The sequence below is a fragment of the Aotus nancymaae genome, unplaced genomic scaffold, assembly GCF_030222135.1.
Source record: "Aotus nancymaae isolate 86718 unplaced genomic scaffold, 86718_ANA_hifiasm-v0.15.2.pri h1tg000040l, whole genome shotgun sequence".
Classification (NCBI taxonomy): domain Eukaryota; kingdom Metazoa; phylum Chordata; class Mammalia; order Primates; family Aotidae; genus Aotus; species Aotus nancymaae.
Genome location: NW_026988454.1, coordinates 52,368,364 through 52,395,891, shown reverse-complemented (window position 1 = coordinate 52,395,891; position 27,528 = coordinate 52,368,364).

Here is a 27,528-nt window from a genome sequence, read left to right as displayed (position 1 = left end):
ACACTTCAAATAGCAAAAAACAAACAAAATAACTGAGATTTCTTCCTTAAATTACTTCATCAAAACACTCTACTGCATTGTCCCAAAACCAGGATTTCCCTTTTTGCTCCTAGACAATATGGTCCTCAGATTTACTGCCTTTGGTCCCCACGCTCTCAGATACACCCTCCACCTGCCCCCTGCTGCCCAATTACATAGAGAAAATTCAGGTCTACCTAGCTTCTGTCTTCATACTTTATAATGGTAACCCAGACCACCTTCGGTCCTCAAAAGAAAAAGGCTATTAGTTAAACATCTTACATACAAGCATCAGTGAATCATATTTTGTTATTTAAAATCTAATACCCCTAAGATACCCATCAAAATAACTTTTCCAAAACATACAATGCTATCTCCAAGAGAGAATCTGGTGAATAAAACGTACTCTACCATATTATGTGTAGGTGGAGATAATTAAGAAATATGACTGTATTAACTGTCTTTAATACTAGCCAGCAAATTCTGCTTCACTTTCAAAGGCTTTTCACTCTTCACAGATCTAGAATTTTATTTTCTTGTTATACACTTATAATATTTATTTTTTATATCAGTTATTTGACAGCTAGGTACCTAAGATCTTATTGTATCTCTGTTTTTAAGTTAAAAGAGATTAAGAATTTAAAACTGTAATATTTTGTTCATCATTAATTTTTGTATTACTTTGATTATTTAGAATATTAACATCTTCATCTAATTTTTTAAACTCTTCTCAAATTTTGTCCCCAAAGCAAGTGCCTTGTTTGCCTTGCCTTAGTCCTAGCCTTGAGAGCTCAGTAAACCGATATCTGATACAAGTTAAAAATTTGCCAGTTGGGCTCTTTGGCCCTGTATTCAACTGAAGAAACTGGATCTTAAACCCAAATCTGGATTTTCCTGTTGATAGCATATTCCCAGGTTGCCAGCTCTTTCTCTAGATCTAGGTTTGTGCCTACATATGGTACTCCCCACTGCCTTGCTCTCTGATGCAGTATGAGTGTTTTGCTTGCATCTTAACCATCTGCCTATTTCTTGACCACTACTTTCCAGGCTGAACATGCAGTTTGAGATAATCCCCCACTGATGAACCTCTTTCGTGAAGCCCAGTTGACTCAAGTCTCGTCCACTGTTTAATCTTGTATCCACTCTACTTTGTATCCCTACTGTACAATCAGTTTTCCTGATTTCTCAGTCTATAAATTAAGCCTACTAGTACACCAATGGCTACCTCTAAATTCTGTTTCAAAACTTTTAGTTTGGTGTATCAATTCCCAAATGAGCTTATTCCATTAAATCCTGTTCTGACTGATAAAATGTGAGTACTTCCATAAAATTCAATAGAAGAAAATAGAAGAAGGAGAAGGTTGTGGGTCAACAGTCAGAAATGCTATACAGAATGTTGAAATGATTAAAAATTAGATGAAGGCCATTGATTTGATTATTTTGTGGTTTTCTTGGATTTCATCGATAAAGGAATTTCATTTCTTTCAATTTAGCACATAGTTATGAAAGGCTAATGTGCTAAGTCCTGCTCATTTCTGTCACAGCATTACATAGCTTAAAGCAGATACTTGCAAAATAAATATTGTCATGTCTCTTAGCTTTCACCTATCTTGAACACAATTTTAGTAGAATTATTAATAAGACCTTGGTAACCTTTATGGGAAGATTATCAGTATAGTGGTTAAGGAACACTCTAAAGTGCAAAATGAAGAGTGGTGGTGATGAAATGGAGTTGACAGGTAGATTATGTTTTTAATTTGATTATAAGAGAAGAAAGAGTCATTGCTTTAAAAAGAAAAATTTTATTTATTTTGGTGTTTTGGTGGTTATTGTATTTTGTTTATCTATATTTATTATAGCTGAGACTTGGGCTTGCTTTCTGATAAGAGGGAACGATGCAGCTGTTATGTAGAACCTGGAGGATGTAAGTGACAGAAAAAATTATGAATGACCAGGTGCAGTGGTTCATGCCTGTAATCCCAGCACTTTGGGAGGCCAAGGCAGTTGGATCATGAGGTCAAGAGATTGAGATCATCCTGGTCAACATGGTGGAACCCCATCTCTACTAAAAATACAAAGATTAGCTGGACATGGTGGTGTAAGCCTGTAGTCCCAGCTACTTGGGAGGCTGAGGCAGGAGAATCTCTTGAACCTGAAAGGCAGAGTTTGCAGTGAGCTGAGATGGTGCCACTGCACTCTGCCCTGGTGACAGAGTGAGACTCTAACTCAAAAAAAAAAAAAAATTATGAATCAAAGTTTTAGAAGAGAAGAATTATAAATAAGTTGCATGTGAAAGTATTCACTTCACGAAGATTAGGCCTATCTATCTGCTACAAGAGAAGCAAATAAACATGAAGAAAATGAATATTTTGTAGTTTGAGCTAAGGAGTGAACTGAAATATTTGTTGAATGCGCTTGATTTTTTTTCCCATTCATACATCATATTTGATCTCCAAATGGTATGGTTTTGGGGAGTAGAACTAAAATCTATTGACAAGCACAGAATATTTGGGACAATTTTACATGGACTATTATAGGAAAGAGATGCATAAAGTATTTGAAAAAAAGCATTGAGAGCCTATTGATTTCAGGTAACATGAATTCATGGTAGACCCTATGTATTAGTCCATTTTCATGCTGCTGATAAAGACAACACAAGATTGGGCAATTTTCAAAAAAAAGGAGGGTTATTGGACTTACAGTTCCACATGGCTGAAGAGGCCACACAGTCATGGCAGAAGGTGAAAGCCACATCTCACATGAAGAGAAGAGCACAAGAGAAGAGACAAGAGAAGAGAGACCTTATGCAGAGAAACTGCCCATTTTATAACCATCAGATTTCATGAGACTTATTCACTATCACGAGAACAGTGCAGGAAAGACCTGATCCCATGATTCAATGACCTCTTACTGGGTTCCTCCCATAACACATGGGAATTGTGGGAATTACATATTAAGAGGAGAGTTGGGTGGGGATATAGCCAAACCATATAATCCTGCCTCTGACCACTCCTAAATCTCATGTCCTCACATTTCAAAACCAATCATGCCCTTCTAACAATCCCCAAAAGCCTCAACTCATTTCAGCATTAACTCAAAAGTCTATAGTCCAAAGTCTCATTTGAGACTAGGCAAGTCCCTTCCACTCATGAGCCTGTAAAACCAAAAGTAAATTAGCTACTTCCTAGATACAACGGGGCTACTGACATTGTGTAAATACAGCCATTCCAAATGGGAACAATTGGCCAAAACAAAGGGGCTACAGGTCCCAGCTCCATGTAAGTCCAAAATCCAGCAGGGCAGTCAAATCTTAAAGCTACAAAATGATTTCCTGTGGCACCATGTCTCATATCCAGGTCATGCTGATGCAAGAGGTGGGTTCTCATGGTCTTGGACAGCTCAACTCTTGTGACTTTGTGGGGTACACTCTCACTCCTAGCTGCTTTCACAGGCTGGCATTGAGTGTCTGTGGCTTTTCCAGGTGCATGATGCAAGCTATCAGTGAATCTACCATTCTAGTGTCTGGAGGACAGTGGCCTTCTTCTTACAGCTCCACTAGGTGGTGCAGCAGAAGGGATTCTGTGTGGGGGCTCTGACTCTGCATTTCTCTTCCACACTACCTTAATAGAAGTTCTCCATGAAGGCTTCACCCCTGCTGCAAACCTTTGCCTGGACATCCAGGCATTTCCATACTCATCTGAAATTTAGGCAAAGGTTCCCCCAAACCTCAGTTCTTATATGCACCTGTGGTGTCAATACCATATGGAAGCTACCAGGCTTGGTGCTTGTACCCTCTGAAGCCATGGCCCTAGCTCTACATTGACCCCTTTTAGTCATGGCTGGAGTGGCTTGAACACAGGGCACCAAGTCCCAAGCTGTCCACAGCACAAGAACCTGGGTGCAGCCCATGAAACCACTCTTTCTTTCCAGGCCTCTGGGCCTGTGATAGGAGGTACTGCTGTGAAGTACCTCTGACTTCCCCTGGAGACATTTTCTTCATTGTTTTGGGGATTAACATTTGGATCCTTGTTACTTATGCAAACTTCAGCTGGCTTAAATTTCTCCCCAGAAAATTGGATTTTCTTTTCTAATGCATTGTCAGGCTGCAAATTTTTCAAACTTTTATGCTCTGCTTCCCTTATAAAACTGAATGCTTTTAATTGCACCTAACTCACCTCTTGAATGCTTTGCTGTTCAGAAATTTCTTCTGCCAGATACCTAAATCATGTCTCCCAAGTTCCAAGTTCCACACATCTTCAAGGCAGGTTCAAAAATGCCACCAGTCTCTTTGCTAAAACTTAACAAGAGTCAGCTTTACTCTCGTTCCCAACAAGTTCCTCATCTCCATCTGAGACCACCCTAGTCTGGATTTCATTGACCATATCATTATCAGCATTTTGGTCAAAACTATTCAACAAGTCTCTAGGGAGTTTCAAACTTTCCCATATTTTCCTATCTTCTTCTGAGTCCTCCAAAGTGTTCCAACCTCTCCCTGTAACCCAGTTCCAAAATTGCTTCCACATCTTCCTGTGTCTTTTCAGCAGTGTCCCTCTCTACTAGTACCAATTTACTGTATTAGTCCATTTTCATGCTGCTGATAAAGACATCCCTGAGACTAGGCAATTTACAAGGAAAAAAAAAGAGATTTATTGGACTTACAGTTCTACATGACTGGGGAGGCCTCACAATCATCCAGAGGGTGAAAAGGCACATTTCACATGGTGGCAGACAAGAGAAGAGAGAGCTTGTGCAGGAAAACTCCCCTTTTTAGAACCATCAGATCTCGTGAGACTTATTCACTATCATGAGAACAGCAACAGAAAGACCTGCCCCCATGTTTCAATTACCTTTTACTGGGTTCCTCCCACAACGCAAGGGAATTGTGGGAGTTACAACTCAAGATGAGATTTGGGTGGGGACACAGCCAAACCATATCACCCTATGAATAATTTTGCCCATCAACTCAAAAAAGTGACATATTGGAAATGAGAGATAAGTTGAATACATCATTGTCATATCCTTATTTCATGTTTAATACTTATTGCCTTAAACAAAATGTAAGTTTTGACTGCAGAAGCCATAGTATATTATTTATTTCTCTCAAATTTTCCATGATGCTTAACATGTTGTAGATGCATATATGACACTAATAATTGATTGTGACTCCCTTTCATAAATTTCCATTGAGATTTGTTCTTCACCTTGAATCTTATCATGTTAGTCTTAACCCAGAGGCATATGTCTATATACCAATGTATAGGTAATTTCCAAAGGCTCAAGACAATCATTTTCAAAAATAATAGTGATACACTCCCAGTTAACAAAAAGATATAATCTAGAATAGCTACCAGATATAGAAGAAAGAAAACATAGTGTGGTGTAAAGAGCTTACAAATTATGTATGCAGCATTTAAAGCAAAGAACAATTATAACACACCAGAAACCACTCAAGTTACTTTAAGGATTATGCATTATATTGTGAAATGTTTGATTATGTATTATATTGTTAAATGCATTATATTGTTATATAATTACAGAACACTGGTGTCTGCCTATAGCTTTATATTATATAGATGGCTTATGAAATAGTTATAACTGCTCCCAATTCACACTAAACACATTTACATTAAGTCGTATATTTTGATTATGCAATGTTCACTAAAAAGAAATATGCTATTTGTAATGTAAAAGAAAATGCTTACTCTCCAATAAACACTTTCAAATTGATAGTGTTTTAAGTGGCTTCTGAAGTACTTTAAAGTGTGAATAACCTTGATTGAGAGTAGTGGATTTAAGACTTGGAATAGCCTTAGAATTCATACTGCCCAAAGTAATCTATAGATCCAACGCTATCCCCATCAAGCTACCAATGACTTTCTTCACAGAACTGGAAAAAAAACACTTTAAACTTCATACGGAATCACAAAAGACCCCACATAGCCAAGACAATCCTAAGCAAAAATAACAAAGCCAGAGGCATCACACTGCTGAACTTCAATCTATACTATATGGCTACAGTAATCAAAACAGCATGGTACTGGTACCAAAACAGAGACATAGACCAATGGAACAGAACAGAGACCCCAGAAGAAACACCACACATGTACAACCATCTGATCTTCGACAAACCCAGCAAAAACAAGCAATGGGGAAAGGACTCCATGTTTAATAAACAGTGTTGGGAAAACTGGCTAGCAATGTGCAGAAAGCAGAAATTGGACCCCTACCTGTCACCTTACACTAAAATTAACTCCAGATGGATCAAAGATTTAAACATAAAACCTAACATCATAAAAACACTAGAAGAAAACACAGGTAAAACCATCCAGGACGTAGGCATAGACAAGGATGTCATGACTTAAAACACCAAAAGCAATGGTAATAAAAGCCAGAATAGACAAATGGGATCTAACTAAACTTCAGAGCTTCTGTATAGCAAAAGAAGCCATCATTAGAGTGAATCAGCAACCAACAGAATGGGAAAAAAATTTTGCAATCTACCCATCTGACAAAGGGCTAATATCCAGAATCTACAAAGAACTAAAACAGATATACAAGAAAAAAACAAACAACTCCATTCAAAAGTGGGTGAAGGATATGAACAGACACATTTCAAAAGAGGACATATATGAGGCCAACAAACATATGAAAAAATGCTCATCATCGCTGGTCATTAGAGAAATGCAAATCAAAACCACACTGAGATATCATCTCATGCCAGTTAGAATGGGGATCATTAAAAAATCTGGATGCAACAGATGCTGGAGAGGATGTGGAGAGATAGGAACACTCTTACACCGTTGGTGGGAATGTAAATTAGTTCAACCATTGTGGAAGACAGTGTGGTAATTTCTCAAAGATCTAGAAATAGAAATTCCATTTGACCCAGCAATCCCACTACTGGGTATATACCCAAAGAACTATAAATCGTTCTAGTATAAAGACACATGCACCTGTATGTTCATTGCAGCCCTGCGTATAATAGCAAAGACCTGAACCAACCCAAATGCCCATCAATGATAGACTGGACAAAGAAAATGTGGTACATATACACCATGGAATACTACACAGCCATAAAAAACAATGAGTTGGTGTCCTTTGTAGGGACATGGATGAATCTGGAAACCATCATTCTCAGCAAACTGACACAAGAACAGAAAGCCAAACACTATATGTTCTCATTCATAGGTGGGTGTTAAACAATGAGAACACATGGACACAGGGAGAGGAGCATCACACACTGGGGACAGTTAGGGGGGTAGGGGAGAGACAGCAGGGGGTGGGGAGGGAGGGGAGGGTAGGGAGGGATAACATGGAGAGAAATGCCAGATACAGTATGCACCTAAAGTAAAATAAATGAATTTTTAAAAAAAGTTATACATGCACATATTTTAAGGAGTTGAATTATAAGGTAACTTTAATAGCTTATCCCCCATCCCAGTCACAATACTTCTTGGAATTCATTTTTCAAAGTTTATGTAAACATCACTCACATGGTAAGAGAAGAGCCATTCTGGTAGAACCACTGCTTCAGACTGGAGTTCCATCTACTCAGCTTTGTCCCAGCACTTCTCTAAGTAGAGCAGCTGTGGAGCTACTTTTGTGAAGTCCCTTAGACTCCAAGAAAACAATCTGGAACCTATATTTTGGCTAATGTGTCATTTGTGCATTCTATGATAACTATTTCATGGTCTTACTGGAGAGACCCCTACCAAGAGAAAATATTAGTTTGGAAGTACAAAGACATTGTTAGCAAATATTCACCAGCTTTTAATGATTTCATGGAGGTTCCTTGGCAATATGGAGGATGGTATCAAGAAAGCAGGTCTTTTGTTGCCATAACTTCAAAAGTCTATGAATTTTCATGATAAATTAGAAGTTTAATTCTTTTTCTAAAGTTCTATGTAATTTACCTTGGGAGGATTCTTTGCTAGAGAATAAAAGTTTCTAGTTTCTAGTCTACAATTGAATTTCTTCAACCTTAGCAGCATAACATTTGCCACTTTACGAGCTGTGTATCACACTGTGGTCCTTAACATGTTCTCATTCTTGCTTATTGATGAGACGTTGACAATAGCAATGCATTCCTTTATCACCGGGGAGTTCTCATTCTACTAGTCTTATGATGCCTGCAGCTTACAGGTCGATGTGCCTAAATTGTTAAACATAGGTGTGAAATTGGACTAAACATGTTGAGAGAACTGTCATGACAAGAATGTTATTTTCATTAGTTTTATTTTTCAGAAATATAATGAAAAACGACATAATCAGTCTGGATGTAACCAACCATACTTAAATTATCATCATTGCTTATTTCCTACTTAACAAAAAAAGGAAGGGTCTACCTGTAATGCTACTATAATAATTTTCTTATTTATTAAAGTCTGGATAAACTGTAAAGAAGCAATTATGTAGCCATTCAAACATCAGTATTTTCTATTCCAAGTTTAACAGTCACAAAAATTAATATAAGAACTTGAAAATGATATTTTAGAAGTTAGCAAAGTGACAATTTCAGGTGTTAGGAGGAAAGAATATAAATGCATAATATTAAAAGTGTTTGGAAAAAGAAAACTTACTTGGAAACATGAATTATCTTAGCCACAAAAAGACCATGGGCTTAAATTTTAAGTCAAATGTAGGATTTTCTGGGACAAACAAAAGGAGGCCTAGCAAAAGAAACCCAGCTTGGAGGATATTTGCAATATTGAGGTAATAATAACCGCAAGTACTCTGGCATGAAATAGGCCTTTACTAGTTTTTGTTCATAACTAAGTTATTCATTAAAAAGGTTATGAGAACTTGCATCAATTGTAAAGGCTACTTTGAAAGATAAAGGTGGGTGTTGGATTCATTTGTAATCCAAACCTCAGCATCATATAATATGCCTTGGTAATGAACCTGCACATGTACCCTCCTCCCCCAATTCTAAAATGAAAATTGAAAAAAAAATTTAATCAAATAGTAATTAAATAATAAATAAAGATAAAAATATTCAAAGGAAGAAGAGAAAATAGAGAATGTCAAGAGAGTGCTTCCCTTCCAAGCAGTGAACAGTATAATAAAAGACTCAAGAACATAAGAAAAGCTGGAAATTGGTTAAGAAGCTTAAATAATATCCCCACTTTTAATACTACACCTAGTATCAATTTTGAACCTTTCAGTGTGGCTGAAGAATATATTTCCCAGAAGGAAGTAATGAGAAATAACATGCTTTTCTTGATGCTTGGTTTAGGTTTTGTCTTGGAAGCGGTAGAAAGCTGTTGAGACATTATATACAGGGATGTTACATATCAGTTTTTATATTAGCAAGATCATTAGCATTAAAATGGAGTGGTACAGACATGAATGGGAATTGCAGTTAGAATTCGAGAGATGTAGGATAGCAAAATTTGCAGATACTGTGTTCCTATCAGATAGGGCAAGACCTAGAGAGATATAGGATTATTTTCATATTTGTTTCTTGGCAAATACTAATGCCTATGATTTAGAGAGTGCTTTCTCTTTACCAGGCATAGTACCAAGGGATTATATAAATTAACTCATATAATCCTTCCAACGAATTTATGAAGCAGGCATTTTCATTATCACTATTTTGTAGTAGTATAGAAAATTGAATATCAGGGAGGTTACATAATTTCCCCTTGGATAATAAGTGGCAGCAATGGGTTTTGGACCCATTAGATTTAAGTTCAGAACACACTTTTTAAACTATATTGCACAAGGTGATAGAATGAGTATACCTCATTTGTCATGACAGGAAATAAAAGAGAAATACCTCAAAGTAGAAGAATGAATTTATATCCAGAATTAGCTGCCCTTGAGCATTCTAATAAACTTTTGGATATACAGGTCTGCAACTCATTGGTGAGTAAGAAATAAAATGATAGTTAAGTTAATTAGATAATCTAATTTACTTTCCAATTTTCTTTCTAGTTTGTGTAGCCACTTTCTTTTTTCCATCTATCATTACATTTATTTATTCTTGTACTCAATCATTTAACCAGTGAGTATTGAATATCTGCCACATGTCAGGCACTCTCCTTGGTTTTGTAGATACATTGGTGAGAAGACAAAATGAAATTTCTGTTCCTGATAAAGTTAAATTGGGGAGGTTAAAATAGGTAAATAAATGTACCAAATAATTTTATATATTTTTCAGTCCTACGAAAAAAATGGAAGAAACAGGTATGATAGTAACTACTTGGGTAGGTAAGGACTTGATGTTGATTTGGTCAGAAAAGGTCTCATTGAGTAATGTGATATCTGAGATAATACCTGAACAACAAGGGAGAGTAAGCCAGGAAAAGATTCTGGATATAAAGAACCTTTGGAATGTAGGATTGGCCAGAATGAGTGAGGGAGATAATAGTTTTGTAGAGACTTATAGACCCGCTAATATGCAAGATTAAGTACTAATTCAGCATACATATTTTGACAAATATATCTTCTCTTGGGTGAATGTTCATTATACACCTGTTGTTACATGTTTCATATCTCCCTGCATGTAGGTGTAATAATTAGTAGAGATTTTCCTTTAAGTCAAACAGGAAACCACTGAAGGTTTTCTAAGCAATGCAGGACATCATTGGAGATACATTTACAAAAAAACTCTCTGGCTAAGATTCTATTAATTAGATTAGAGGGATCCACAAATTAGATAATCAGTTAGATGATTACTGGAATAGGACAGGACGAAGGTAATGGGGATTGGCAAGGGTGGTAGCAGTACAGATGAAAGTATTTGTATGGAGTTTAACACATTCTGTAACTCTCAGCCAACTCTATTTGTTCATTTGTTGTAGGTTAAGGGGAAGGGAGAAATTAAAGATGATTATTTGTCTTGAGGAAATTATATTTCCATTTACCAAAAGGAGAAAGACAGAAAGAAGAACAGCAGCACTAACAAACAAAACAAAATAGAAGAGTTTTATTTGAGCACTGACATGGTTTGGCTCTGTATCCCCACCCAAACAAATCTCATCTCGAATTATAATCTCCACATGTCAAGGGAGAGACCTGTAATCCCCACGTGTCCAGGGAGGGAGGTGATTGAATCATGGGAATGGTTTTCCCCATGCAGTTCTTATGATAGTGAGTGAGTTCTCACAAGATCTGATAGTTTTATAAACCTCTGGCATTTCCCCTTTTTGCACTTCTCTCTCCTGATGCCTTGTGAAGAAAGTGCCTGCTTCCTCTTCCCCTTCTGCCATGATTATAAGTTTCCTGAGGCTTCCCCAGCCATGTGAAACTGTGAGTCATGTAACCCTTTTCATTACCCAGTCTCTGATATTTCTTTATTGCAGTGTGACTATGAACTAATAATACAAACATACTAAGTTTTAGATACTATTTTTATTAAAGTGCAAATATGAAACAGGCATTTGGAGAGATGAGTTTGGAATCCTATAAAAAATTTGAAATCAGGACCAGATAAATAAATTTAGGGTTGTCTTGGGTTAGATTCCCCAGAAGCAGACCCTGGAATGAGAATTTATATGCTAGTAATTCATTAGACAAGGGCTCCCAGAAGAAACCAGTAAGAAGGTGGAAAAGAGAACAAAGTCAAGAAATCCCACTGGGAACTCTGGGGAAAAACTTTCAGTGCTGTACTGAAGAACTGTCATTTGTTCATTCTTAACTAATACCTCCACCTGTGCTGATGCTCTCTCTTCCTTCCATCATCTCAGGGATTTCATTCTTCATGTTATTTCATCTTTGTTCTCTGCCTCTAACGTTTTCTTATTTACTGTTGTTTTTCTCATTGGCATTTTAAGATACTGTACTAAGACCACATCCAGTTCAGGAATATAAAAATCTACTAAAATAAAACTAGAAAAATATCTCACTCTCTCCAAAAGCAACTTCCCCCTCTACCTGCTACCCTATCTCCTTCCTTTTACAGACAAATTTCTTGTTTGTGTTGCCTAAACTGGTAGCATCTAGTTCACCTCCCTCTCCTCAGTCAAATCACTGTTATTTGGCACACAAAACTTCACTTAAACTGCTTTCTCAAGGTCACCAATGCTATATTTGTCCCTAAATCAAATGGATACTTTTCAGATGTCATACTTCTTGATATCTGGGTAGAATTTCAAACTTATAACACTTCATAAAACAATTTCTTGCTTTATGAAGTGTTATTTTTCTTAGCTTCTGTAGCATTCAATATTCTAGGTATTAAGAATTCATACTCTGTGATTTCCTTGTAATGCACAAATATATCTAATTCCCTTTTAGCCTGATTGTATGCATCTCTTTCTTCAAATGTTATCTAAATGTTGCTGGCATCAAGATTCTGCTCTCTTCTTATTCATCTACATTCAACAATTGGGTACTCTAGCTCATTCCTATAAATGTAATTACCATATACTTACATATGAATCCCAAATTGAATTCAATAGAAACTCTAAGATCCAAATTCATATACTTCACTAGATTTAATTATTTGAATCTCTCATAGGTCCTTTAAAATCTCGTTATTTACTTTTAGTGCTAATCAAGATGGAGTCGGCCCACTACAGCCTATGTCCTTCACAAAGTAAAACTGTAAACTGAGCACAATATGAAGCACAGCTAACAGAAGACATAAAAATAAGCAATAACAGGAAAATTGGGGAGAGAAGTCAAAATGTGAAAAACAAAAATCACTGGCAAGTTTCCTGTTTTTTTTTTTTTCTTTAATTTCCAGCTTTGACTTGAGATTAATCCCTTTGCTAGCTACACTACCCTGATAAAAACAATAGTGTGGGTATGTGAAATCCAGAGAAAAAAATCCACCCCTCTGGCCAGAGGAATCAAGAAAATGGTCTCCTGAGAAACAAATAATGTATGTCAGGAAACTATTATTTTTTCTCACTTTTTAATTATTATGTTGTCTATAGGGCAGGCCCAGTTGCACACAGATGTACAAGAGAACAGGGACTAAAACTCTGAAATAAATTTTTCTTTCCAACTAGAGGAACTAAGAAAAGGAAATTCTGGGATGTGGACATTGTAGAGAAAATTAAAAAGAGAAAGAGGAGAAAGCTAAAGAGGTTCATTCACTAATTCTGTGTGCACAAAAACTCAAGTCCTAGACTCATAGGTGCACCAAGTCTTCAGCTTCACATGCATGGAATAGATCTAAACAAACACAACACAGGCTGTTATATAAACTATTAACTATGCCTAGATTAACCTCAGTGTTGTATATACATAGTACAGATCTAAAAAACATATCACAGAGTGTGGAAACTGAACTTGACTTTATAACCACAGCACCTAGAGGGTGAGATCAGAGTGGGATTCTAAATCTTACTGGGTTTGTTGACAGCAAACACACATACATACACACACACACACACACACCCAACATTCTTTGCAGAATTTTAATAGAACCTAGAACTCCACAATATGATATGAAATATCTAGAACATAATCCAAAAGAAGAAGGAGAATCTCACCAATTTGAAGGGGCAAAACATAAACAGATGACAAAACCAGAAATTATCAAAGACTTAAAAAGCAGTTATTATAACCATGTTTTATAGGTATGGATTCCTGAAATTTATGGAAATAGATATGTTTTCACTGAGTGTGTAAGAGTGTGTGTGTGTGTTAGAGAGAGAGAGAGAGAGAAGTAACCAAATACGGACTAAAGGACTAAAATGTACAAGATCTAAAAGAAAAATTCACTGGGTTCAATTGAGTGGGAGAAATAACAGAATAAACAATCAATGAATTTAAAGCTACTTCAGTAGAAATCAGCCACTCTGAAGAGCAGAAACAGTAAAGATTTGTTTAAAAACATGAACAGAGACTCAGGGAACAATATCAAAATTTCTGGCTGGGCGTGGTGCCTGTAATCCCAGCATTTTGGGAGGCTGAAGGGGGCGCAGATCACCTGAGGACAGCAGTTTAAGACCAGCCTGGCCAACATGGTGAAACCCTGTCTCTACTAAAAATACAAAAAAACTAGCTGGACGTGGTGGCATGCACCTATAATCTCAGCTACTCAGGAGGCTGAGGCAGGGGAATTGCTTGAACCTGGGAGGTGGAGGTTTCAGTGAGCCAAGATGGTGCCATTGCCCTCCAGCCTGGGGGACAGAGTGATACTCCATCTAAAAAAAAAAGTTCTAACATTGAATTATTGAGGAGAGTAAAATAAAAAGAGACTGAAACAGAAAAAAAGTGTTTTACAAAACAATGGCGCCAAACATTCCAAATTTGGTGAAAGACAAACATGTACAGATTCAAAAGCTCATCTAATACTCAAAGGGATAAACTCAAGGAAAATCATGTTCGGAGTCATCAAAATAGAACTGCTAAAAACCAAACATAGGGAGTAAACATTGAAAGCAATCAGAAAAAATGACACTGCATATAAGAGGGCTGCACTTTCATTTGGATATCTCACAAGGAAAAAATGGAGGACAGAAGACAGAGAGAGAATATAACATTCTTAAGTGGTATTGAAACAACAAAATGTCAACACAAAGTTCTACATTCCTTTAAAATTATCTTTCAGGAAAAACAAAATAGAAATTTTCAGATGAAGGAAAATTTAGAAAATCTGCTGCCAACAGACCTGATCTGAAAGAAATGCTAAAGTTCTTCAAATGTAAGGGAAATTTTAACAGAAGAAAACTTGGAATGTAAGAAATGAAGAAAGTGTAACCAAAATGGTATGCTTCTGGGTGATTAGAACAGACTTTCTCCTCTTGAATTCTTCAAAATATGAAAGACAAAGCAAAAAGTATATAGTGTTGAACATTGAACAACATGGGTTTGAACTGCATGGGTCCACTTATATCCAGATTTTTTTCAGTAAAAGTTACACAGAATATGTCTGCCTCTCCTCTCACCACTTCCACCTCCTCCACCTTTTTCCTCCACTGCCACCTGAGACAGCTAGACAACCCCCTCCTGTTTCTCTTCCTCCTCAGCTTACTCGACATGAAGACTATGAGGATAAAGACCTTTAGGATTATCCACTCCCACTTAATAAAGAGTAAATATATTTTTCTCTCTTGTGCTTTTCCTAATTAGGATTTTATTTTCTGTAGCTTACTGTATTATAAGCATACAGTACATAATACATATACAAAATATGCACTAACTGACAGTTTATGTTATCCGTAAGGCTTCCAGTCAATAGTACGCTGTTAGTAGTTCTGATTTTGGGGAGTCAAAAGTTATACACGGATTTTCAACTGCAGGGGTGATCAATGCCCTAACCCCTATACTGTTCAAAGATATACTGTTCAAAAATACTTTCTGGTGATGTCTTCAATGTATATAGGTCTAATACATATATAATTATTACTGAAAGGAAATTATTTAGTGGCTTGTATAGTGGCAAGTTTTCCACATTTTAATTGAAGTAGTACAATGGTAATCTGAAGAAAGTATAAAAAGTTAAATGTGTATATTTTGATTCTCAGAGAAACTACTAAAAAAAAATAGAAAGAGAAATAGACAGAAATAGATAAGTTAAAATAAAATTCTATGAAACATTCAAATAATTCAAAAGAAACAGGAAATTGGGAAAGAAGGAACAAAAAAGAGGGAGATGATGACTAAAAGCAAATAGCTAAATGGTGGATAAAAATACAATCATATTTATAACTACACTAAAGTTAAATGGTCTAAGTGCACAAATTGAAAGATAAAAAAAATTATTTTGTGTAAAATAACAAAAGCCAATGATGTATTATTTTAAAAATACTTTAAATATACTATAGAGAAATCAAAGATAAAAGGGTAGAAAAATAAATTAGGGAAACATTAATCAAAAGAAGTCTGTAGTAGTTACATCAGTAGTAAACAAATTTAATTTCAGAACAAAGAAAATCATCAGGAATATACAGAGAGATTACATAATGACAGGTAAATTCACCAGAAGACATAATAATACTAAATGTTTGTATAGAGAAGTTCAAGAGATATAAAGCAAAACTGATAAAGCTGAAATTAAATGTGGGTATAGCCACAATTATAAATGAAGATTTAACCATTTCTTTCTTTATAGTCAATCAAGTTAACAAAAAATAAACAAGATAATAGAAGAATTAAACATTATCAACCTAATTAACTTAATTGATTTATACATAGAGCTATTCCAAACAAGAGCAAGAAAAAACACTTTCTTTATATTATTTTTTTTAATTTAGCTTTTATTTTAAGTTCGCGGTATATGTACAGTTTTGTTATATAGGTAAACTTATGTCATAGGGGTTTGTTGTACAGATTATTTCATCACCCTGGTATTAAGCCTAGTGCCCATTAGTTGTTTTTCCTGATCCTCTCCCTCTTCTTATCCTCTACCCTTCCATAGGCCCCAGTGTGAAAACACTTTCATTTCAGTTGTTCATAAAATATTTACCAAGATTGATCATAGCATAAGCTATAAGACAAGCCTTAATAAATTTAAAAGGATTAAAATCATACAAATCATGGTTTGGGACTAATGAATTAAATTAGAAATTAATAACAAATGTTATTAATTTCTAATTTAAAAGCTAAACAAATATTTGAAATTACATACATCTAATAATAAATCACATACATCTAAATAATGCATAGGTCCAAGGAGGTTAGAAAATATTTTTTCCCAAATAAAAATAAAGATACAATAACCAAAATTAGCAGGAATCTAAATTTGTGGACTGTCATTTTTTTTTTTTTTTTTTTTTTTTGAGATAGAGTGTTGCTCTGTCACCAGGCTGGAGTGCAAAGGCAGGATCTCTGCTCACTGCAACCTCCACCTCGCAGGTGCAAGGGATTCTTCTGCCTTAGCCTCCCAAGTAGCTGGGACTACAGGCGTGTGCCATCATGCCAAGCTAATATTTGTATATTTAGTAGAGATGGGGTTTCACCATGTGGGCCAAGATGGTCTCAATCTCTTGACCTCATGATCTGCCCACCTCAGCCTCCGAAACTGCTGGGATTACAGGTATGAGCCACCTCACCCGGGCAACTGTCATGTTTTAAGGGAAACTTGTAGCATTTTTTCAGAGACACTTATAGAAAGGAATGCTTATTCTAAAACACTTATAGAAAGGAAAAAAAGTTCTTAAATTATAAATCCAGGTCTCCATATTCTGAAACTAGAAAAAGGATAGCAAATGAACCCAAAGGAAGAAAAAGTTAGAAAGTAATCAGTATAAGAGCAGATAATAATAAATTGAGTATAGAAAAACAATAGAAAAAACTCAATGAATTCTAAAACTTGTTCTTGAAAATGTTCTTTGATAAACTTCCAGCCAGAATGACCAAGAAAAAAAAAAAAAAAAAGAAGACACAAATTATCTGTATTGGAGTCAGGGTCACCAACTGTGGGGGTCTGTCCTGCAGACACTGACTCAATGACAATGAATAAATTCACTTACACACAGAATACAGTGAATGAGTGAGCTGGGTGTCCAGGCCACTAACAGACACTCAAGGATAGTGCTGTAAAGAGATAGCAGTTGCCGGCCCTCACACACTGGAATCCTGACACAGTGGCCTCTCCGGGCTTTATTCAGCACACATTAAATGACAAAGACTTTGAGTCAACACCACTAGCCTGAAGAGATTAAAGGACAAGTTCTGAGGCTTAAAGCAAACACCATTAGTGGGTAATATCCTTGGTCCCCCTACATTTCCTAGCTATTTGCTTTTCTTATCAACTAAAGGTAAAGGGTATAAGGCTGCCTTCAGTTGAAACTTCTACCAAAACTATGCAGACTTCTTGGCCTTCCAAGAAGGTTTGTAACTATTCCCTAAAGCTATCTCTAATATTTTTCCCTTAATATTTTTGCACTACCCTTACTGAAGTCCCGCATATTAGGAATGAAAAAGGGATTATTAGTACAGATCCTTCACACATGGAAACAATAGTAAGATAATTCTATAAACAACACTATAGCTACCAATTTGACAACTGAGATGAATAAGTTTCATGAAAGACTATCAAGACACACTAAAAAAAAAAAAAAGGATAACTTTACCTGAATAGTACTGTATCAAGCATAGCAATTCAATTTATAGCTAAAATACCCCATATAAAGAAGACTCAAGTTTAATATGAACAAACAGAATGTGAGTAATACACAAAAAAGGATAATACATAATGACTAAGAATTATCCTATAAATACCAAAAATTGTAGCTTATCACATAATTATATAAATAGATTTAGAAAAAAATTTTAAGAAAATCCAGCATCCATCTCTGACTTAAACAAACAAACACCACTCCATCAAGGGTGTATAGAAAGAAACTTCCTTAACTTAATAAATAACTACTATGAATAAACCCCATGTAAACATGATATTCAATGGTAAAATACAGAATGTTTTACATCTAAGATTTAAAAAAAAGACAAGAAAGTTTGTTTTGCACACTTCTATTCAATATTGTATGACCTAGCCAGTGCAATAAGGCAAGAAAAATAAAAGGCATGCCTATTAGAAATGAAGAAATAAAACTATCTTTAATCACAGGAAATATGATTGTCTCTGTAAAAAAAATAAAAGAATCTACAAAAATTTCTCAGAATAAATAACTAAGTTTAGCCAGGAAACAAAAGGTCAAAATACAAAATTTAAATCTGTTTGTAATTTCTATAAGTCAACAATTGAAATTCATAATTTCAGAAGGCAGTACCATTTAAAATAGATTGCAAGAAACGGAATGATTAACTATGTAACTAGAAAAATATGTGTAGAATCAGTGTATCTTTGTGATTCTAATCTGAACATATGATCTTTAACAGAATAAAAAGACAAGCAACAGACTTGGAGAAAATATTTGCAAGTCATGTATCTGACAAAGAATTTGTATCCAAAATATATTATGAACTCTAAAACTCAAAACTAGAAAGCAAACAAATATAAAAATGTACAAAATATTTGAAGAGACACATTACTAAAGAACATTACAGATCTAAATAAGGATATAAAAGTTGCTCAATATCATTAAGTGAATGCAAATTAATACCACAATGCGATAACACTGTGCACCAAAAATGGCTTTAACAAAACATGACAACACCAAATGTCAGCCAAAGTGTGGAGAAACAGGAACTCTCATGCATTTCTTATGAGAATGTAAATTCTACAACCACCTAAAACATATTTGTCATTTTCTTAACATGTTAAATATAACAACCATGTAACCCAATAATTGATCTCCCAAGAATCTACCCAAAAGAAATAAAAACATATGTTCATGCAAAAACTTGTTAATGAATATTTGTAGCAGCATTACTCATAGTAGACAAAAACTAGAAACAACCACTATGTCCATCAACTGGTAAATAAACAAAATGTTCTATATCTGTATAATATTATTCAGCAATAAAAATTAAATTCTGATATATCTTATGGTTGATCTGCAAAAATATATATATATATATGCTAGGTAAAAGCAGCTAGATACAAAAGACCCTACACTGTATAATTTTGTTTATATGAAATGCTCAGAAGAGATTGATTTAAGGAAACAAAAGACAAATCAGTGGTTGTCTGGGGCTGCAGAATGTTAGATGAAATTGACTGCAAATGAGATTGAGAAAAATTTTTTGAGGTTACATAATGTACTAAAACTGGATTGTGGTAATGACTGCATGACTCTATAAAAATTACTGTCTGCTGTTTCTGTCAGTGTAAATCTATCATTAGCTCTTCACCCCGATATTGGGCTTTCAGTATTTAACAATGGTGAATTTTATGGTATATAAATTATGCTACAATGAAAGCTGTTTGGAAATATTTGTAAAGACAGGAACTACAAATACATGTAACAACATGGCCAAATCCGAAACATATTATATTAAGTGTATGATTTCATTTACATGACACTGAGGAAAAAGCAGAAATTTCGGGACAAAAACATCAATTTTTGCTTAGGGGCTAGAAATAAAAGGAGTATTTGACTATAAAAGAGTAGAATGAGAGAATTTTTAAAGTTATGGAAATATTTTATATCTTTAATGCAGTAGTTACACAGCCTTATGCATTGGTCACATTTCACATAACTATACACCGAAGAATCTATTTTACATGTTAAAGTACATTTAAAAAATCATTTTAAAAGTTGAGTTCATTTTCCCTACCAAACTTGCCCTTCCTCTAGTCTTATCTCTTTTTGTTAATGGCAATAACAATCAGCCAGCTGCCCAAAGCAAACTTGAGAATCATTCTGAACATCTCATTTTTTTACCCACTATGTCTAAGCAAATCCTAAGCATTTCTGGAATCATTTTAAATTATCTTCATTCTCATTACTGTGTGTCTGTTCCTAGCAAATATATTTTTTAAAAGAATTACTTGAAAGCCTATTAACCACATTACCATTTTCAGATTATGGAATATTTAGATGAGACAGTGACTGAATTAGATAAATAATTAAGATCATCCAGAGATGAATACTATGAGTACCACACAGAAGGGTTATAATGACTCTGGAGATTATATATTTCCACTTATTTGTGAAAGTATTTGATTTAAGTATGATTTCATTTTGTAAAGTGAAAACATATGGCTGGAATTATTGTATGAAAATCCAAATACATATAAAAGGATAGGATGGTGCTTAATAGACACGAGAGTGGGCTGTTCCAGTTAAGATGCCATTGTCTCTCAGATCCTGATATGACTTTCTAAGTTCTACTTTCTAATGATGAAGGCAGGATTTCGAAACCCATATTTCTGCATTGTCAGCTATTTTCCTATTAGATTCTGCTAATGGGGGTATAGCAAGAAGACAGGAGGAAACTAGGAAGGACTTGCTCTTTGCTGTTTATTTGCTGCTCCATCACTGTGCACTGTCAACAGCTCTTTACCCTGACATTGGCTGGTTCTAGGCTCCTACTTCCATTTGCCCTTCCAGAACCAGCTTCTTTGTGACCTTGTCAGAGGTATGGACACAATATGGGCTGTGCTGCTTTCTCCAAAGTTTGAGTCATAGCTTTTCAAGTCTTCTCAAAGTTCCAAGGTATCAATACCAACTGGGCGGCATCCATGCCTTAGAAGTCTCAGGTAAAGTACTTTGATCCTTTTTTTCAAACCTCCTATACTGATAACTTCAAAATATGATTTCTCAACCCAAGGCATGGTAGCTGCATACTGAAGTTACTGGGTCTGTGTTACCCTGATCTTCTCTTTTAGGCTTTTTCAATCTTCCAACCTTGATTTAACCCAGCCCTTAATATTACAGTTGTCTGTCAGTCTACACAGGGGCTTGGTTTCAAGACCCCTGCCTATCCCAAAACCTGCACTACCGAAATCCCACAGTTTGTCCTGCCAAACCCACGTATGTTAAAATTTAGTCCTCCATATACATAGGTTTCATATCAAGGAAATACTGTATTTTTGATTGGCGTTTGGTTGAAAAAATTTTGCATATTTATGGCACCACTCAGTTCAATCTCACAGGTTGTTCAAGGGTCAACTGTATATTCTCTGGTTGTAATATATAGAACAAATTTTGTTTTTTGATGGGTCCTGACTGATACCACTATTTTCATTATTTCCAGACTATCACACTGCAGCTACAGTAATCCTCCTAAAACACGAATCTTATCACTTCCCTTATTGCTCAAATTCAGTGGCTTCCCATAATCTTCAAGAAAAATTCTAAACTATTGTAGTAAAAGCACCCTATCATGATGACTTAGCCCTAACTAAAGCTCTGACATAATCTACCATGTACTTTCGCTCCCTTTCAATATTCAAGAACTTTGACCATAAAGAAGTGAACTGCTCTTAATTCCTCTAACATTTAGAACTTCCTCTCCTTTCTGTACCTTCACAAATCTTTTGAGTGAGTCACTCATTCCTGCTACCTTGCTTTGGGTAATTCTTATTTATGCGTGAGGTATAAGTTTAAACATAATTTTTAAAGGACAGTTTCTCTGTTTATCATGGAATGGTGCATGGTCCATTGTTTTCTGCTTTTAATTCATTTCTATTTCCCTTTCTATGCATCCTCACAACTGCTTATATAATATAATGTTACTGGGCCTTTGTAGAATATTTATTTCCAACTGAGAGGCCAATTTCATCATATTGTAAGATAGCAAACAGTAAGAAAAATAAAATATAACAACGAAAATTTAATACCAAACACCACCATTCCAATTACCAGTCCCATCAAAGTTCCCTCTTTAGAAACTGGGATATATGAGATTTAACTCACTTATAATGTTTTCTTATTTATTTTCATGTTAAATGACTTGTTCTCCCTATCATACTCAAAGCTTCAAGAAGGAGAGGACAATGTCTATGCTATTTTTTCACTTGGCCGAATGCCTAGTGCCCATTATCAGTCATTGGCACTGGATGCTTCCTCATCAATGGCATGGGTCACTCAGATTCTAGGGCAAATTAGCAGAAGAACCAAGAGAAATCCAACTCAGAGAATCCTGGGAAAGATCATCTTTCCCTTCCTGAGAACCAAGGTAACTGTTTACTAAAATGGCCCATTTAGCTCTAGTCACATCATATCTTTGTCTGCAAAACAACTTTCTCTTTGCACATGCCTACTGTCTTAACAAATTTCATTCAGCATTTTAGTGCTTGTGTCTCATCTCCTTGTTCACTATTAATAATCTATTTCCAGAAGGCGAAACATTCCTTACTTGCTCTTTTTATGTATACCCACACTAAGCAGGAATATAACTGGCCCCTAGCAAAGGTGAGTCCAGCTAAGAACAATGTACATTCAAGAAAGGCACCATGTGAGCAGATATCTTACTTCAGAGAAATCTGGCCTTTGCACTTGAAGGTATATGGGAGGGCACAGTGGCTTCAAATTACCCCACTTCGTCAGGAAGGGTGCCCAGGTGGTTTAGTTAATGATAACTTCACACCTGGTGAGACCCCTATTAGTATATTCTGGGAAAATATTGATAATTTATGAATGAAAAAACAAGTAAATAAAAAGATTTTCCTTTTAAATATCTTAAAGGCATTCAATGACTGAAGTCCAAAAAACATATACAATGTGTCAATAACAGAACTAGAATCAGTAAGAAAGAAAAATGAAGTATCCAATATGACACAACACTGCTGCATCATTTTAATGATAGTACATAAATCGATGTTTTTCTCAGCATTAATATATTTAATTCATGCATCATAAAATTTTAAATAAACTTTGAATGCTACTGAGGAGATATGTAAATACCTCACTACCCTTGTCCCTCACCTCCATAAACGTAATTTTATTATTGGTAGGGGTTTTTAAAATACCTTTGAAATAACAGAGGTTAATATTCAATATAATTTGTGAATGTGTTGCATTAATATCAGTTAAAACAAGGATCTGATTAATGTGGCTTGGGAACCTCAGACAATTTATTGAGCTGCTTGCTGTTTAAAATCTATGATACTTTCCCTCTTCTGTGCAGATATTGATTTGATAGATGAAGTGGGGGTAATTTTTCTTTTAGAGTGGTGATGTTAATGGTCATTGAATTTTCATGGACAACAGCAGTGAACTATGTTTATTAGGGAGCTCCAATAGTTGTTTATTTTGTTTGTTTCTCTCGTTTTTTTGTTTCGTTTATTTTGCTTTTTCTTTGTCTCGTTTATTTGGTTTGTTTCTCTCATTTTTTCCTCCTTATGATTTCAGCCTTTCAAAGATAATGGAAAACCCATAGAAAGTTAAGCCGGATTTCAGCTTGTCTTTTTGAAGGCAAGATTAATTATAAAGAGAAAAGCAAGATAAGCAACTTTTGTCTGGTTCTACCATCTTAAAATCTTGGTCAATATGGTCTTTGTGATCAGTTCTCCATTGTTTGAAATTGTTTCCCTATTGAAATCATTTCTCTATTTTGCACCAGGTGTATTCTAGAGTCCACAATGACATCACAACATCATATTATATGAGTTAAGCTATAGGTGTCATCTTGGAAAGGGTATCTCTCAAGGCAAGGTAAGCAAGATAAAGATTCCCACTACCCAGGATCTCATCATCTCATTGTGACACATACCAGAACATCTACTAAATAAGATAAAAATTCCATTTTAGTGAAGAGACTATTGTTCCCATGAGTTTCCCAACTTACAGGGAAAAGTATAGGAAATTATTTTTGGTTATTTGAAGAATAAACAAGCTACCAAAAAACCTGGAGTGTGGTATCAGCTGTTTACAAGACAGTAATTGAAATGCTCAGCTCTTGCAGATGTTGTTGGGTCTATAGAATGTTGTGGTCATCCCTGCTAAAAGGAGACAGTTTTATTTTTTTGAGAAGCTGCCACTGAGGGAAGGAGCAGGTCTCAACAAGTTCAAGTCAACCTAGAATGAGCTCCTAAAGTCATTTTTAGGCAATTTCATTCACTGTTCCAATATTTTTTTATTGCATTTTAGGTTTTGGGGTACATGTGAAGAACATGCAAGATTGTTGCATAGCTACACACATGGCAGTGTGATTTGCTGCCTTCTTCCCCATCACCTATATCTGGCATTTCTCCCCATGCTATCTCTCCCCAACTCCACACCCCCTGCTGTCCCTCCCCTATTTCCCCCCAACAGACCCCAGTGTGTGATGCTCCCCTCCCTGTGTCCATGTGTTCTCATTGTTCAACACCCACTTACGAGTGAGAACATGTGGTGTTTGATTTTCTGTTCTTGTGTCAGTTTGCTGAGAATGATGATTTCCAGGTTCATCCATGTTCCTACAAAGGACATGAACTCATCATTTTTTATGGCTGCATAATATTCCATGGTGTATATATGCCACATTTTCCCTGTCCAGTCTATCATCGATGGGCATTTGGGTTGGTTTCAGGTCTTTGCTCTTGTAAACAATGCTGCAATGAACATTCGTGTGCATGTGTCCTTATAGTAGAATGATTTATAATCCTTTGGATATATACCCAGTAATGGGATTGCTGGGTCAAATGGAATTTCTATTTCTAGGTCCTTGAGGAATCGCCACACTGTCTTCCACATTGGTTGAACTAGTTTACACTCCCACCAACAGTGTAAAAGTGTTCCTATTTCTCCACATCCTCTCCAGCAACTGTTGTCTCCAGATTTTTTAATGATCGCCATGTTCCAATATTTTTATAAGAATATAAGATCAAAATTACATATATATGTATACATATAAAATCACAATTACATAGACATCGTATAGTTATGTTTATATATGTAATTGCGAGATACATACAGGCACTTTAGTGAAACTTTATACATTATAAATACAATATTATAAAACATACATATATCATGAGCATATGTGTAATATAATTGTGTACGTGTGCATATGCACATAATGTACCAATAGACAGTTTACTGAAAACAAATTTTATCTGGGCATTTCATTGAAGATTATTTGAGTAGAAATGATGTAAACTGGGAAATCAAACATATGCAAGCTTGAATCTGCCTTTAAAGATATGACTTGGGCAACTTATTTTTTCTGGGCTTCAATTCAATGATAAAGTCATAATCATCAAAACTTTTTTTGTAAAGTTGTTTGAAACCTCAAGACAGTAATTGTAAAGCACTTAGTGTAATTCCACATAGTACACACGGACATTCCCAGGCTATTATTAAAATAGATATTTCATGAGGTTTGAAATTTAATATAGAATTAATTTCAGTCATTTATTAAAGAGGCATTTAATGTAATCTATGGTATTTCATGTTACCTGGAAATACAAAGATAATAAAGCCACAGCCCTAGCCTCATTGGGCTTATACTCTAGGAGGGATGAATAGTGGCAGGAGATAATGATTTAAAGATACTCCTCCCAGAGGTTTTGTTTCATTTTTAAAATTTACTTATTAATATCATTAGTTTTAACTGACACACAATAATACATATTTATGGGGTACAGAGTAATATTTATTACATGTGTACAATATTATGATCAAATCAGAGTAATTAGCACATCTATCACCTCAAACATTTATCATTCATTTGTCTTAGGAACACGAAAAATCCTCTGTATAGCTATTTGAATATAAAATAAATTGTGTTAACTGTAGTCACATTACAATGTTATAAAACACTAGAACATATTTCCAAGAAGTTTTGGTTTTTTATGTTTTTGCTGTGGTAACAGTTGTTATTTTTAATAGTGCATATAGATAGAATTAGAGTGAAGATAAATAGTTTTCCCTTAAATTATATAGAACTAAGTTCAAAGAAGACTTCTTGCTAGACATGGAATTCTGTAGGTGCACCCAAGCTAGTTTGGATGTCTTCACCTGGAAAAGCATACAAATGGGACTGTAAGCCTGAGAGCTCAGCTTTATCTAAAGATATCATTTAGGAAGAGAATCCATTCACTTTGTTCACTTGCCTTTCTACACTTCCCTTTTAGTGAGAGTCGGATGTTTAACTGGTTTACTTTATTAAAGATAGGGGAGAGAGACCCTCAGATAATCACTTGTAAAGTTTGAAAAAACTTTTAAGACAGGAAAAATAATATCTCATTTCCTGTTTAGAACTGTGTCCAATCACTGTGTGTGTGTGTGCCTGTGTGCGTGCATGTGTGTGTGTGTGTGTGTGTGTGTGTGTGTTTTGCAGGGGGTGGTGGGGAGGGTTAAATCTTTGAATAAATAGTTTTATGAAATCAGAATTAGAATTACATTTTGTTAATGGACTGTATAATCTAGAGGGAGAAATAAAGGCTCAACAGAGCACAATTAAAAACATGTATTAGAAAATTCGAAATAATTATATCTTGATAACCCCAAAGAATTCAACCTGTTCAATAAAGCAGTTACATTTACAATACATTAAAACAAGTGCAAGGATACAGATGTCCAGGGAGTGTTATTGGAGAAGCATGGTGTTACAGAGGTTTCCTAGGAGAGTTATTGTCCATTCTAAATGTTAAAACATGAGTACGCCTTATATAACCAAATTTGACATGGAAAAATATGAGAGATCATTTGAAGGAAACAATAAACTAAAAAACTTGGGCAAAAAACAGAATGTGATAAATTATGTTGTATATTTCACTACATTTATTACTTGTGATATGTTTCTGTTCATCCCAGTAAAGCACAGATAAGAAAACATAAGATTTCTCGTATACCCATAAACAAAACAGAATTATTTTTCATCCATATAGATGAAGTACTTTGTAATAATATTTTCCCTGCTGCCAAGAGAAGAATAAAACAGTAATGTTGACACAGTCTTTTTATAATAAGATGTCTAATTGGAATAGAGAGTTAGGAGACTTGTCAAAATGTTTTATTTACACTGCTTTTCGTTAGGTTGTATAATGATTTTGGTGGGGTTGGGAGATGAGGTCTTATATAGAGCAGCAGTGGTGATAGAGGAATTAAATAATACTACAAGCCATCTATTTGCTGCTGACATTGAAAACAATTGCTATGTATCTCTTTATATTATTTTTAATTAATTTTATATGAGTCCATTAAACATAGTAGGTGATAGCACTTTGAAAATTGATTTGCTGGCTCAAAACTTATCAATTAATTCATTCAAAAATAATTATTGATATCTAGAATGTGTTAAAGTGATGGTGATAATTCTTGATGATATAAATCA